At 40.3% G+C, this 16,573-nt stretch overlaps 1 pseudogene; it reads left to right on the top strand.

Annotated features, from left to right (window-relative positions):
- Nucleotides 1–3,324: 3,324 nt before the first annotated feature.
- LOC116702283 (motilin receptor-like) lies at nt 3,325–4,844 on the top strand (annotated as a pseudogene).
- The last annotated feature ends 11,729 nt before the right edge of the window (nt 4,845–16,573 follow it).

Genomic DNA, 16,573 nt, shown 5'->3' with positions numbered 1-16,573 from the left:
AAAGGGTAGTTAAGTTTCCTGGTAACGTTAGCTAACATTTGCATGTGTTCAGCGTCGCAGTCAGTATTTACTATACGCTATATAAAGTACATGAACTTTAGCAACCATGATTACACCTAACATGTTTGCTGTGTACTGTTTGTGTTTCAGAGCATTCCACGCTTTGTAAACTCGCCGCCGCGAGACCGTCCTGGGCGATGTCCACCGGTAGCTCTCTGGTTCTGACCTGCTGGACTTTGTATAATCTGTATGAGAGTCACGGAGAGGCTTATGACAACCGCTGGATGCATCTGGGACAGCAGAGCCAGGGGACACTGTCACAGGGGGCAGAGGAAGAAGACCGGATGTACGGAGGGTTTGAGCGCTACTTGAAAAGCTAAATAAAAACTTTTCTTATATAATTGTCTTGTTTTTTTAAAGTAACAGTGTGCATATTGAAAACAACATGAAGCCGCTGTAGCCCGACAGTTGAAAAGTGAGAATAGTGCAGAGAGTAGATAATCTGTCGGTGTCTGGCTAGATTTGTTTTAAATGTCCCTTTGTTCTGGAAACACACTCCGCACTCTTGTTGCTAAAAACGCAGTCATACATGACGATTCTCTCCCGACCAACCAGCAGTCTGCAGGTTTGCACGTCACCTTTTGGTATCGCCTCGGCTCGCTTGGAACCTCCTGAGTTAGTACTAAAAAAAGTACCTGGTAGCAGGTCCCAGGCTTTTTTCGTAATGGAAAACCAAAAAAAGCAAGTAGAGTCGAGGCGAGTCAAGTAGATACCACGCAGTGGAAAACCGCCATTAGAGTCGGATATGGCTGCAGCCTGGAGACCTCCCCTCTCACGCCTCCGTCCATAGGTGGTATAATTAAATTAAGATATATATTATAATACAGTCATGCTCCCATCTACTTACCCCCCCCCCCCCCCCGAGCTTTGACTTTTCAAAGTAAAAGCTTGCGTCAGCTATGTCTTTGTACTCTGTGTTTTGGATGGTTTTGAGCTAAACGTACGGCAATCACGATGTCTTACACAATGGAACTAGCAATTTTGTGTTTAATGTAGGGCGGATTTAGTCAGTTTGGTAAATCCCCGGTCTCTACAAACCACAGCTCAAATTGGCTGGCTGATTAACAGAGAGGGACTAGATGTTCTGATTCTGTTTTTTTTTGTATTTCAAGATGAATTGCCCCACAATATGAATACACATTGATCAATATTAGCCTACACGTGAGGAGCCTACACTTCAGTGCCCCTTTCGGACCTCAAAGTTAAACCCTCTCATGTAATATGACTAAACAAACATCAATGTTAAACGCTGATGCGTTTGAAATGTTTTTACCATGAGTTTACATACACGTCTCTGCTGATTGCGTATTACCGGGGACCTGAGCCGAGAGAAAACATATCTCAAACATAGACTTAATGTTTACAGTATATGATCTCAAGGGAGTTGCACACCGATTCAAACCATCTGAGATTGAACGTGTCCCATTTCACATGCTTTTCTTTTAACATCGTTCCTGTATTTGGGAGGCGTCTATGTATTTGGTTGTGTTGTGAATATTTGCAGCGCAATGAGCAACCAAATTAATGAAGATGCATCCTTAATTTGCTTGTGTTTTGCCTATTTGCAGTGTTTTCTTAAATTGAGGGCGTTTTTCACCTGTCGTCTACCGCACATGTACATGACAATAGTTGACATCTTTCTACATTGTAGACGTATTTGACACAACGTCAAAACGTTTTTACTTCTGTTGATAATTACTGTTTTAAACTAAACATCTGGCCTTATCTTACACATTGGACCTTTATGTATAGACAAGGTTTTGGAGATGGAGAGGAAGAGAGAGAGAGAGAGAGAGAGAGAGAGGGGTTTAAGAGGGGAGAGATAGGTGTGTGTTGCATGTGTGTCGGGTGTGTGTGTGTGTCCGCAAGTCCGGCCAAAGAACAAGTGTGTGCTCGCAGCAGCGAGATACACCCAGCACTGAAGCTCCTCTCAGTTAGTGAGTATATTATTTTCCCCTACATCTAAATTTTCTTGTGTTGTCCATGAATACAATTTTTTACAGCTGCATACAGTTTTAAGTTTGGATTGTTTTTATGGTGGATGCAAAAATGTTGACTTTTAAATTGATTTATTATCATTAATATGATGGTTTAAGTAATAGAAAATAACAAAAGTAGTTCGAATTAGTAGCATTTAAATATTTCATACATGGACCTTAACTGTGTTGACATTAACTAAGCTACCTTACATTTTTCATTTTTCATGAGGGATTTGGAACTAATACTAGGAGTATCCAGTATTACATTCATATGTTTTATTTCTTGTTAATGCGTGCATGTTTTTCCTTTTGTTCCAGCTAGAAAGCAATTCACCCGACCATCCCCTCAGTGTAGCCGTGATTAAGCGCCATAGGAAATCCATCGCTGTGCGTCACCCCTGCACCCTGTACCTGGGGGACCACAGCTCTCCACTGCCGATTTTCTTTGCTTTTTTTCTTCCGTCTAACCCCACCCTGCGTCAGCTTGGATCTCATGGAGTAGGGAACATGGGCAGTGGCTGTGAAGTGAAAACTGTGGCCTCGCATCTGGATTCCTGAGGACTGCTCAACCCAAGTGCCAGTCGGAGGAACCTATTTTTGGATAATTGAGTTAGGTGGTAAAAAACAATAGTAAAAAAGTTTTTTAATTGCATAATGTTTCATGGAAGTTTAAGTTGCACCAGGCAAGATTTTAGAAATAAAAAACAATCAGAAAGTGGGTCTGCAACGGATGTAGTGTCCCCTTTGACTTTTTTCTGTCCTGTCCAGAAATTTCTGGACAGGACAATATAAAACCCACCATTAAATTGTTTTCCTCTTTCGTTTAAATTAAAGGAGATCGACACAAGCCGGCTCTGTCAAAAAGTGGTTGTGTTGTTTGTAGTTGTATTTCGCCTTGTTTAATAGTCAGTGTAGAGTAGCAGAATATGGGGCGGAGAGGGGTATAAAGGGTTTGGGGCTCAACCCTGCAGAAAAAAACCCGGTGTTTATGAACTTTGGTTGTTGGAGATGTAACATATTAATACGGAATTTAGTGGCTGCCATGATTTTCTCTTACTCTTGACGGAGCCAGGCAAAATGTCAAATGTTCCTATAAATTACCACAGACTAGCGTTCAAGCGTAATTCTACGTGCATGGTGCAGTAAATTTATAAAAGAAATGTTTTTTAGTTTGATGCTGACAATGTGTACAGTCATTAAACACAAAGTGATTCTGAAAACATACTCCCATATTCATTATTCCAGTGTTGTGTGACTGTCATTACATTCCACTGATGCTCTTCGGCTTCTGGGAAATATACTAACAATTCTGGTGGTTTGGCTCCGACCTCACATGAGAAGCTCAACCTACCTCTACCTGAGCAGCATGGCTGTCAGCGATCTGTTGATACTCCTACTGCTGCCTCTGGATCTGTATAAGGTACACACACACCACAACACACACACACACACACACACACACACACGCACACACACACACACACACACACCACACCACGCACACACAGCACAGCCACACACACACACAACACACACACACACACACACACCACACACACACACACACTTGCTCCTTTGGAGAATTGTTGTCTAATAGTGATTTAAACAAGCCCTTTGTTTTTCCCCTCAGGGGAATCCCTGTTGGCAACTAAGTTTCTCCTGCTACACGTAAAGCGTTGTGTCATACCCAGAGTGATCTTAGATTATTCTCATGTCATTTCCTCTGCAAATGCAATGGAGAATGACATGATGTGATTGAGTGAATAACAATATTCCATGGTTAAAAAAATGATTGTTCTTCAATTCTTCTTTCCTCACTGTTTTCTTGACCGAACCAAACAATAGTGAGTGATTCATTCTCCCTAACGTAATTTTCATTGAAATGAAGCTTAGTAGCGGTTGCCGGGTGCGTTGACACATATGAATAATCTGTAAGTCATTCTGTACAACTGCATCAAACTCATACATGCTTGTCGCCTTTTTTGTAGTTCTCTTTCTGACTCTGGCAAATGAAATCAACGTCCTTGTTCCTGATCTCCTCTGATTGTTCTTCTAATTCTGAAACTGCTGTCAAAGCAGACTGCTGTGTTGTCATGATAATGTAGCAGCTAATTGCATTTTTACAGGAAAATCTTTCACAAATGGAACGAAGTACCGAAATTGGCATAAATACTCCTTGGGAATTGTTATTTTGATAAATCCATGCCACACAAAATCAAGATGGCTGCCTTTTTAAAATTTACGTGGCTAGTGGGATTTTTAGTACAGAAAAAAACTGTGCATTGGAGGGAGACAAACAGCTAAAAGTTGCAGTGAAACTCAAATTAATTTTGCCTGAAGATGATCTAGTACCAAAACCTTGCCTATATTACACTTTATATATTGCAAGTTAGAGAGTGCGTGGGAATGTCTTTGCAACTAATGGCTTATCTGCTGTGCTATGAAGTGGATAAAAGTGAAAAATGTGTGTTCCAGCTGTGGAGGCCCAGACCCTGGCCCTTAGGAGACCTTGCCTGTAAGCTGACAATGTCCTCTCAGAGTGCTGCACCTTCTGCCCATCCTCCATATTACCTTCCTCTCCCTTGAGAGGTACCTGGCCGTCTGCTGGCCAATCACAGCCAAGACCCTGGTGACAAGGCGCAGAACGAGGGCTCTCATTGGCTGCCTCTGGCTGGCGCGGGCCGTCGCGCAGCACCAGTGTTGCTCATGGTCGGAGTGGAGGACGTTGGGGGAGAGGAGCGGGGATTGGCGGATGGAGGGAGGACAGAGGGTGGACAACCGGGAAGGAGACAGGAAGACTGGTGACAGGTGGGGGGGAAAGGAAGTGGACACATGGCCTCAATGGATAGAGGGTGAAGGCATAAAGTTGGGAGAAAAAGAAAAATGAGGTGGATGAAAGGTTGGGGATATAAAATGGTTTGGTGAAAAGAGAGAGAGAAGTAGGAATGGAAGAAGGAGATGAGTGGAAACAAGGAGATGGAGGAAAAATGAACACAGCAATGAGGAGGAGGTGAAAGGAAGGAGGGATGGAAGTTGGGGGAGAGCGGCAAAATAAAATGAAAGAAGATAAGGGAGAGAAGGAGAAGGCATTGATGGAGGAGCGATTGACAAGAGAGAGTGCCGCTGCACACACTACGCCGTCTCCTCCGGCCTGCTGTCAGCCATGATGATACTCTCCAACTTGTACTTCCTGGTACCCCTGCATCCTGGGACTGGTCTACAGCCTGATTGGACGGACCTGTGTCTCCGTCCACAAAGCAGCCGCAGAGACCAGATCACCGACACACTGTCAAAATGCTTGGTGAGAAACATGCGTCACAGACACCACCTTTAGGAATTTGTGTAACATGACACAGGGAACAGTGATAATAGTTTTGTTAAATATTAACACAGAGCCCAAGCTTTGACTCAATTAAGAAGTATGTTACATTTACAACATCTTAATCGAAAAGCAAATAGCTATCTGTCTTTTTGTCAAGTCCAAGCAGATGGATCCTGTATAATATGTTGTCCTCGGTCAAATTTGACGCGTTTTCAAAATTTCTATATCAATTTACTACCCAGTTTTAGTACCCCAGATAACATGGATGATACATCATTGATTGGATCTTTACTTTACTCTTGCTTTTGGGTGTTTATTCAGTTTTATAGCAAATTGAAAACAAATTAAAATGGTTTCACAGTATGTTTGAATATTCTTATTAGGAGTAACCTTTTGAGTGTCCTTAACGAAAAATGAATTTACAATACATCCACAATTAGACACAACAGTTAACAAAACAAAACAGACACAAAAAGACAGCATAAAAAAGAAAAAAACTTCATAATCATAATCTAGTTTGAAACAGAGCCAAGAAATAAACTGATATTAGTATAATATTAGAAGAGTGTTATCATGGTGTTGTAGAGGGTTTGGGTCGGTACAGTTGGACTGTGATAGCATTTTTAAATGAGTGGAGGATGAAATGGGTTGAATGTTTACAGGTAGATTATTCCGATCTGAGAGGGCTTTAAAGCGTCTTAGTTGTAGCAAAAGATACATAAAGGGACAGAAAAAAAAAGTTGTGTAGAGTGTCTCAAATGGTAGTAAAGGGTACTATAAGCTGTTTTAGAAACTAGGGTAATTGAACTGTATTCATTTTAAACTTAAATTCAACCAATGCTGATGTCTTCTTATTGAGGGTAATGGTAGAGCACATTTCACACATAATACAATGATGAGTTGTGAAAGTACAACCGAAAAAATCTACAGATCTGTTGTAAACAACATTGAGAGGGAGAAGATTAATGCTGGTTGCAACATCCATAGTCCATAATTGGTAAGATATTTTTTTTTCTAACAAAGAGAGAAGCATTTATGGAGCGGTAGAGAACACCAATACTAAAGTTGATTCTTTTTAAAATATATCAATATGATACTTTAATGAGAGCTCAGAGTCTAGCCAAGTCAAAGTATTTGGTGTTTCGGCTTTTTGCAGTGAGCTACCATCAGAACATATAATTACACGTGTGACCTTTTAATTTGATTTGATGGTCTGTGGAGTTCCAAATATCATAATGTCAATTTGGTTTTGCATTTATTACAAGTTGTAATTTATTTCTTATAGGCCAGTGTTTGTAGGCTATCAACATCAGACTGTAGAGCTGATTCTATCTGTAAGAAATTATTTCGGAAGTGTATAATCTGTATTTTCTGCTAAAGCTGACACACAACTCAACAAATTGATGGAAAGTAATTAAAAATAGAAAAAAAGTTCATTTTGTTTTTGTACCTTGTTGTAATCCTTTGAATCATAGATAAAGAGTGAAAAAAATAAAAAAGACAGTGTACCATAGTTGAACCTTGGACACCTCATTGCTGAATTAAAATCTCGGATTTGCATCCTTGAATCAACACATTGTTTTCTGTTAGGGATAAGAATTGAACTAGAGCAGTGCATGTGCGCAGACCAGCAGAGAACAGTTAAGAGCAAGCAGTGACAACTAAGTTGAACGCTTTTGTCAAATCAATAAAATTGCACCATTGGTTGACTCCTATTATGCAGAGAAAAATCATTTGTAACTTAATAGTGCAGTAGTTGTAGATTGATTTGATTTGATTGAAAGCCAGATTCCAAGTAAACTTCCCAGTGTGTGATTATATACATCATACATTCCTTTAATTTATCTAAATATTACTGCTTTTTAAACTTGAAAATAGTATAATTTCCTAAAATTAGGTTTATTACCATAACGTAAAAAACAACAGTATCAAAAGTGTCCAAAAAAGGACAGAAACGTCGAAAAATTGTTAAAAAAATCGGAAAAAGCACAAAAGTGTTGATTGGATGACTTGGATTAAGATTTACATTTAATAAATATGTTGCTGAGTGCACATTAACTCTCATTTTTCAATAAATAAAATGGTTGTCATATTCTGCTTTTCTGTTTTAAGGGCCTACTGCTTCTGTGATAGTTCGACTATGCAAATAAAGTGCATAAAGCAGTAGCAGATATTAGGCCTCATTTAATTGCTCATTTAGTAGTTTTTTAAAATTAGATCAAATGACGGGCAATAAAAACATCTCCATTTATTAATGCTGTTTTGACCTATTACATAATAATGTTGATAGACTCATTTAGACTTAATGTTTTGCAGCTTCAGACAGATTTTTAGATTTTTTTTTTACGGCCAAAATGTCTGTTTAAATTGTAAAATTGAGCCCTGAGGTTGCCTTTTAATGGTTCTAATGTCCTTACCTGTGTTGTTCTTCCACCCTGGCCCTGTGTCTTCACCTCCTCCAGGAGTGATTGTCTTGGCTTTTATTCTGTGCTGGCTGCCCTTCCATGTGGGTCGGACATTTTCTCTTTTTCTCTGGCCTCCAGTTCTGACAGACAGGAGCATCACACACCTAACTTACACCCGACAACAATTTTCTCTCTGATGTCATACAAAACAGAAATATTGAACATTCACACTGTCACTGAACCCTTCAGCCACTCAGACTCGGACATGCACTTCACTGGAAAAATGACTGCTCACACAAAAGAGACAAAACATTTGGTGACATCTGTCAACGACCCAAAGTCCAAATCAGCATGCCCCCTGATGGAGACACACACTTGGCAGACACAGAAACTGATGTGAACGCCAAAAAAAACACACAATCACACACCTGCCACCGCACACACACATGCTGTGACACCCACCGATCTGTACAATGATAACACACATACGCCACACTTCAACGATACATACACACACACCTGACACACACTTGTATTTTTATACTATCTGTCTCAGTATTTCACCTGGTTCCTCTTGCCTCTTTTACCTCAGCGCTGCCATCAATCCTTTACTGTACAACCTGATGTCTGCCCGATATAGACATGTGTACACAGCCTCATGCACACCATTCTCACACACAGTCTTTCCGCAGTGCGCACACTCACGACACGGCCCTCCACAACCACTTTGTAAGCGCAAATACTGAACGCAAAGAAAGTAGACGCACATGCAGCATGCAAAAAAGGAGAAAAAATCAAGCCATTTGCCGCCTCTGTTTGACCTAACTCCTATTATTGTTAACATATAAATCATAGCACACCTGACTAGTATATCATCAAGAGAATGATGTATGAAAGCATACCCAACACTGCTGAGTAAAAAGCATCCAAAAACAGAAAAACTTAGTTTTCGCCTACAGTTCTATCTATTACAAGACCCATGGAGGAATTAACTCGAAACCAACAGCAAATTCCTTTTTTTTTTTTTTAAATTTTATTGGGCTACCTTGGTATTTACTGTATGTTTGGGCACAGATGTGTAGCCGCCATTTTGACTTGTCATACACAGGTGTACTCAATGATTTATCTGAATATTCTCTTTTAAATGATGTCTCTACTGTAAGTCACCATCTGAATGAGGTAATGCATTGCTGAGCCTATGGCCCACTGAAAGCCCTTGCATTTAAGTGTTATGACGGGGTTTGTGCTGACATTACCATTAGAAATCACTGATGGGGCACAGTTATACCCTTTGTTCACCAAAAATAGCAGGTAGATACAGGTTTTTTTAAAAGCAGGTAAACCCCCAAAAATAGGCACAGACTGCTTTCCCGTCGTGAGTACACAAGTATGGCTTTCTGTTTTTTCTTTTGGTGGTGTGTCCACACTGATGTCACAAACACGCCGGAAATCAGGGTTAGTAACAAGCGCGGAGGCTGGTGACATTGGCCGGTGGTTCTTATTTTAATCTGTTGTTCATCTCTCTCTTTAAACCCTGTGCTGACTAAATGGCTATTGGGTGGAGTGGATGGAATATGTGGCCGTGATAACAGACAGAGGTAACCCATGTCATAGCATTTTGCCAGAAAAAGGTTTAAACTTGGTGTGTCCACCCAGTTGTCATGTTTCCATCCTTCCGAGCCGAAACTGATAATACCCGTGACTACTGCAGAGTAATTTGTCCCTGAATAAATGCCGATTGTAACCTTTCCCATTAAAGACAAAAGCCCGATGTCAATGGGATTTTGAACCAAAGGTGTTTTTCCCCACCCAGCAGTGGTTGGTCTGCCAGAGAGGGAAGGCGGAGCTAACGCAATAGCAATGCAAATGCAAATTGACTGAAGTGACACCGATTGTCTCTACTAAGATCGAAAAACACACCTGTATACCGATTATTGCATGTGGGCCACCAACGGAGCCAAACAGAGATCTTTGAGATTGTTACTTTAATATTCTTAACAGTCAGGATTCCATTAAGACCGGTGTTGTGCAGTCTGACACTGGCACCAGTACATAGTACATTTAATATGTAGTAATGTCATGTTTGTTAATTCTGTGCTTTACTGCACACGGCCAGTTCAAAATTTCAATGAAGGTCCGTAGCTTCACTACCTTAAAAGACAGTTCGGTATATCTATGTGCTTTTGGCTATGAAGCAATAGGGCCTGTTCACAAACACATTTTGACATGTTACGATGTAAATAATAAACTGATGATGGCTAAATTCAGGGTTGGAAATTAATTATTTTTCCCACTGCCACTCAATAGATTACTATTGTTTTTTTTGGGGCTAGGGAGTGAAGCAAATCAAGCAGCCATGTGATATTCTACCAGCATTTAGCTGGTGTTAACTGTAAGTATCAGTAAAATGCAGACATTGTCCTTTCATTAATGGCTAGCACTAACTCAGACCAATGACATCATGTTGGCTTCACTGAACTTGAAATTGAATTATTGCGAAAGAGGACTGTGATTTTTCCAGCATTTCCTACCAGTATTTGCTCCAAATTGCCACTTGTCCAATGTCACTGTAATGCCAGTAAGGACAGGATGTGAATGTTGTACTAGGATAAAAAAAAGAAACCCCGCCAAACGTCACAATTGCACTTTTTAGCTCAGTGAGAATCATGTCTTATGTTTAAGTAGGGCTAACTAACTTTAAGAACTCTGTATTTTACACACCTCTCACACACACACACACACACACACACACACACACACCACACACCCCACACACACACACACACCACACAACACACACCACACACACACAACCACACACACACCACACACCACACACACACAGAATAGGGCTATCATTTTGATTCAGGTAGTTCATAGGGCCTGATGTTTTTGATGTAATGTTTTGCATTACGTGTTTCTGATGTGTCATGTACTGTGTCATATACTGGCATAAATTATATTTATATTTTTATTTGCGTTACACTGGAGATTTCATCTCCTCTGCAAGGTTATGTTTTCACCCATGTTAGTCTTCCGTGTATTCAGCAGAAACACCTCAGAATAGATTTCCTGAAGTTTGTTGGACATATGGCCACGGGCTAAGGGACAATTGTTTGATTGTGTCAGTAACCCAGGCCATTTCTCGCGTGAATCAGGTCTTTTTTTAGAATGTAGCCTATGTACCTACTCATTATTTATGAGTAAGAATTGATGACAAACCCATCAGTATAAAGAAATGCATTCCTGGACGGTATAATATAAATTCAATACTACCTTTTGTATTAGAAATGTTTTCTTTTTAGTTACTCACATTTTTTTGCTTGACAATTAACTTTATTATGTTAAGTGTATGACTGCACTGTAAACTTTGTAAATGCAGGGATCTGCTGTTGTTTAAATGTTTTGACGGTATTTGACACAAACTCCCTTGGGATCAATATCAATACGTAGTTGTCTGTTATGAATGTTTCATAATGTTTTCGTTTCTGCTTGGTTACATTTATTTAGGCTTTGCTTGCATGTATTTATGTAAACGGTTGGCCCTAACAAAAGCTTTGCATGCCTCATATCTTTACCATGCACCATACATACAACCATACACTTTAAATAAAGCATGAATAGAAATAAGCAAGAGATGAAGTAACAAACTACAAATACTTTTTACTGTATTCAAGTATTTTTCAGATATTTTCACTTTATTTTATTTTGTGGCAACTTTTAACTTTCACTCCTTACATTTTAACACAAATATTGGTACTTTCTACTCCTCACATTTTACAAAATTGGATACACTTTATTATAACCTCATTAATAGATGGTAATTGATAGTTAATTATCTTAATTAATTGTCATTTAACTGTTAGCAAACCATCATTTTACTGTTAACACACATTCAATTAAATAATAAATATTAGTAGTGCTATTTATTGATACACACATTATATACCTATACTATATTAGTTATTGAGTAATAATAAAAAAATGTTTGTAGCCTTTAAGTAACCATTTTTAACATCTATAAACATTACAGAGATAGATGGACCAGATATCATTACACGTTGTTAATGTACCAGTTGTTTGTAAACCATCATAAACAGTGATATATATATATATATATATTAGCTGGGGTTCTGGTCCGCTGCACAGCACGGACTCATGGCTACCTGGCTATGTGGAGACTGCTTGCTAGCAGCTGACATGGGGACTGGGGCTAACTGAATGCTCTGGATTTACCATGGGTTTACCATTTGCCTGTGGCACACGTCCCAAAGAAAAATAGACCTCCTCTCCCAAAGCCTGGGAGTCTGGCAGACGCTACACTATGTAAACTTAAATACACAAGACAGGGAACACTGAGACACAGGTGCAACACATGGGTGTTGGGTGGGAAAGGTGATCACACAGGCAGGAAAATCTACAACAGGAAGTAATAAAACACAAGGGAGACGAGAACTTTCAAATAAACAGGAAACAGAAAACAACATATGTCATGCATCAGAGAGTTAATCACCAACTCTTTGGGCGATCTTGACTAAAACGGAACATAATGGTTGTCATAAAAACAAGTATCTTGCCAGATTATTTTGTAGATCAAAGGTGTTCCCCTTTTTAAATTACAGGCAGCACGTGCAGCAAACAAGGAGCTAACCGTGTCTCGTAATGAACTCCAAAATGCTTTTACATACTGTTTTGGGCTGTGTCTGAGCTCAGTGAGTGCAGCAAGAAATGAGCACCACCCAGTCCCACAATCCTAGGCCAACAATCTGATGATGGTGGGAGATCTGGTGATGGACAGTAATGTATATATATATATATTTAAAAAAATATGTAAAATAAGAAACAATAGCCTTGCCACACAAGGGACTTTGGAACCATCGTCCTCATCACGCAGGATGATTGAGTTTTAACCCTCCCTTCTCAGCTAGTTTCTTTTACAATGGGCCTCATGTATTCATTCTCACAGCATCTTTAAACGTTGTTATTAATTTTCTGATGGATCTATGTGACACACACACTCATTGGCACAGGCAAACACAGTTAACAATGTTCAGGTACACACAGGAAATGTAAACTAGAGTTTAGTTTGGCCCAGGCCTTATACCACATTGGTGAACTGGTGATGACTGATGGATATCCTGTAATATATACTGCAGGAGCTTGATAAGGATGATTGCACATGTGCTGGTTGATTAGGAGCAAGAGTGAGAAGACCACAACCAGACAAATACACACAGCCGACAGGGAGTACAAACAGGGGACCACAAAAACTAAGAACGGGAACACAGCAGAAGCATATGAAATGAGAAGGGACCATATAGGAAAAAGTCTGTAGATGTTGAGGAAACAATTTATCCTTTGTATTTACACCCCACTGACTCTACCAAGTGGCCGTGTATCTGGACTGGCCTGTGGCACTCTGTCCTTCTACAGAGTCTCCTCTGACACACTAGATCACCTCCACACACTCCCTCTACCCTGGGTTTGTTGGTTTAGACTGCTCTTTGACTCGGTGTCAATGGAGGAGGGAGAGCAGCCGCCTGTTTGAAGGAACAGACGCAAAGGTTGGCTAAAGAAAGCTGCTTAAAGGGCCCATATGATGCTCCTTTTCAGGTTCATCCTTGTATTTTTTGGGTTACTACCAGAGCATATATAATGCTTAAATTTTAATAAACACTTTATTTTCAGGTTAAGGGGAACTGAGTTTAGATGGGAATTATTAGGTAACACATTTTAATCTACCAAAAAATGGACAAAGCTGTCTTTTTTCCAGTGCAACAGAGCTAACAGCAGGCTCAGGGAGATGTCACAATCAGTCTCAGACACACCCACACAGTCCTGGGAGGGTCCAACCAGCCAGATTAACTGAAAACGCTTGGGTCAGGGTTCAGAGCCTTTACTGTTGTGCAGTCACAGGATGTGATAGATTCTCTCCACCACCCTGGTTCTGTGGTCCAAACATCTGAAGTGCTCAGTTGAACTTGTCAAGCCCCTCTCTTTTTAATTAGGCGAGCCAACAATCATTCATTTATTAAATACTGATAATTGTATGGTTGAAACGTTTTCATGTGAGTATTAGTGAACCAACTGGAAAGTCTAACTAGTCTAACTAGTTAGTCTAACTTTATGGAGTAGACCTGCTTATGCTTACATTTGTAACATTGGTTATCATTTACTTTTTTTGTTTCTGCTTTTTATAGTCATTAGTTAAGCACATATAAATAGTTTCAAAAATGATGCCTATATGATGTGATCACTATCACTAGCAATGTAATGAGGTTGATCCATTACATGTTCCATTTACATACATAGTAGAAGGACATTATCATTTTTTTTTTCACTGCACTTCTCTGTTGTATATGAAGTCACTCGTTCTTGGTCATGGCCATCTCATGTAGCTGTTCAGTTCACCTTCATAGAGCTGAAACTGAGGGACAGCTCTGGCATAAAGTCTGGACTGCATTGTGTTGTGCATTCACAGGTAGTCGCTGATGATGCATCATGCTTATTTTGCTTTTCTTAGCACTTGTGGATCAGACTATGGGAGAACAGTCGGCTAGGGACAGAAGGTTAGGGTCACATTGTTCGTTAAGTACCACTCCGCTCAAATGTATTTTTTCTATGTTTTATCCCCTAAAATGTTTGATCTTTCCACTAGAGAGCATGTCAAATCATCTCCTAAAATGGAGATGTCTGTGACATCTGAGATTAAACGTATCCAGGCAATTCACCAATCTGTAAACCAATCGCTGTTTAATACCGGAAAGCCAGCAAAGAAAACTGACACCTACAGCGCAAAGCGGACTGTCAGTACAGAGAGCGAAAACATACATCACATTTGCAGCCACTGCCAGTTACAAGCTTACAAGCTAACACACAACATAAAAGATGCTAACTACACTTCCATTCTGATACAACTGCTGCATGCTGCGCAATTTTAGTGGATACAGTCTCTTAATCTCTAAAGAGTCGGGGTCTGACTAGATCCAAATTTCCGTGAAGGGAAAAGGGTAGATGTGCTCCCAGTTACTTTTCAGACTTTCTTTTTCCTTTTTATGTGGTACACCATGTTAAATAAAATTATTGATCATACAGAGTACTTTTACATACCTTAACATGGTTTCTGAGTGGGACTTGGTTGCAATCAATCTTTGTTATTTTGAGACAACACGTGCCTCACAGGCAGTTTTTAGGAACCGTTATCTCGATAAGACCAGCGAAGGAAAAGAACCCTGGCTCTGTCCAACTTTCTTCATGGTACACTCCTCTGTGTGCTTCCCGCAGAGACACTGAGAGATTGAAATTCAGTTTTTTAGATGCCCTTTTTTTGTTCCAAACCATGTTATCTTCACACTCTCCCGATCACCTCCTCATCACTCACTCACCACTCCACCCACCTCCTCCTTCCTTGTTGATACAGCTGTGTGCGTTTTAAATGTACCTGATAAACCCAATCCATCCACTGGCACACACCAGATCATTTCCAACATAAAGAGGTCTTCCATCTCCTCCAGCCTTTACCATATTGACTCAAATGATGCAGGTCTGGACTTTTTTATTCTAATAATAATTGTGATGACAGTATGTAAAGGTGTTTTACCAAACAGTCCTTTCACTTGACAGCATCTGGTAAGAAAGGCAATCACTTAGCAGTGAATGGCTACGCTGCAGGGCTGAATCAGGGTTCCTGATCCTGTGTGTGTGTGTGTGTGTGGTGTGTGTGTGTGTGTGTGTGTGTGTGTGTGTTGTTGTGGGTGTGTGTGTGTGTGGTGCGCATGCCGGCCAAAGCACAATGTGATCACAGCAGAGTGATAAACCAGACACTGAAGCTCCTTTCCTCTTTAGGTGATATATTTTTTTTAAATTAGCTTTGTGTGTCTATGAATAAAATTTTTCAGAACTGCCTACTTTTAGGATTGTTTTGTGGGTGGGTGCAAAATGTTTGCATCCCTCTAAGCCCACATTTGAACAATGTTTATGAGTAATCATTTTGTTAGTTCAAAGGCAGGTTGGTAACTATTTCCAATATACACTTATTTTTATATTTTTTCTGAAAGTGAGCAAAAAATGGAGAAAATCTCATGTGTAACAATAGCTGCTGTAGTTCTGTAAAACAACCCACCATCACTGCCTTGCGCCCCTTGAAAGAACCAATGACATGCGCGCGTCATTCCCGCCAGAGTTACTGCATCTACAGGGGTCCTGTTCAGAAGCAGTTTAGTGAAAACTGAGTTTGTTAACCCTGAGATGAGGAAACTCTGGTTTTTTCTGTTTCAGTATCTTTCCATTTATTTGCACTCCTGTCCCAGAAATGCTTGTTACTAACCTAGCTCTGGGAGTCACTCCCGGAGACCTATGTTCTTTTTTCCCAGCATGTTCCCTTGGATCGAGAGCTCCAATCATGGTTGCAGCTGTCCCCCGCTACACTTTCTGCATGCCATGTTCATCCTGCTACGTCTGCGGTGCCCAGCTACTGTCCTGCCACGTCCTGCTACGTCCTGCTACGTCCTGCTGTGCCTTGATGCGCCCAGTGCCTGCTATGCCAGAACTTCACAAATAACTACTACAAACTACTATTTTTTTGTGACTGTTATTGCCACTCTTCTTTCTACCCCCAACCGGTCATCAACACCGCCTACCAGAGCCTGGTCTGTCCGAGGTTTCATCCCGAAGTGGAGTTTTCCTCACCACTGTCGCACTATTTGTGTCGGCGAACAACCGTCGTGTCGACGTCTGAACTCCGTCAGAATTCCCAAACTCCCGTTTTCTTAGCGGTGATTTTTGTTGCTTCCTTCAGCTTCTTTTGA

Source organism: Etheostoma spectabile, chromosome 15 (assembly GCF_008692095.1).
Source record: "Etheostoma spectabile isolate EspeVRDwgs_2016 chromosome 15, UIUC_Espe_1.0, whole genome shotgun sequence".
In the NCBI taxonomy this organism is placed as follows: Eukaryota; Metazoa; Chordata; class Actinopteri; order Perciformes; family Percidae; genus Etheostoma; species Etheostoma spectabile.
Note: the sequence above shows the minus strand (reverse complement) of the source record. Positions and strands in the feature narration are given on the sequence as shown.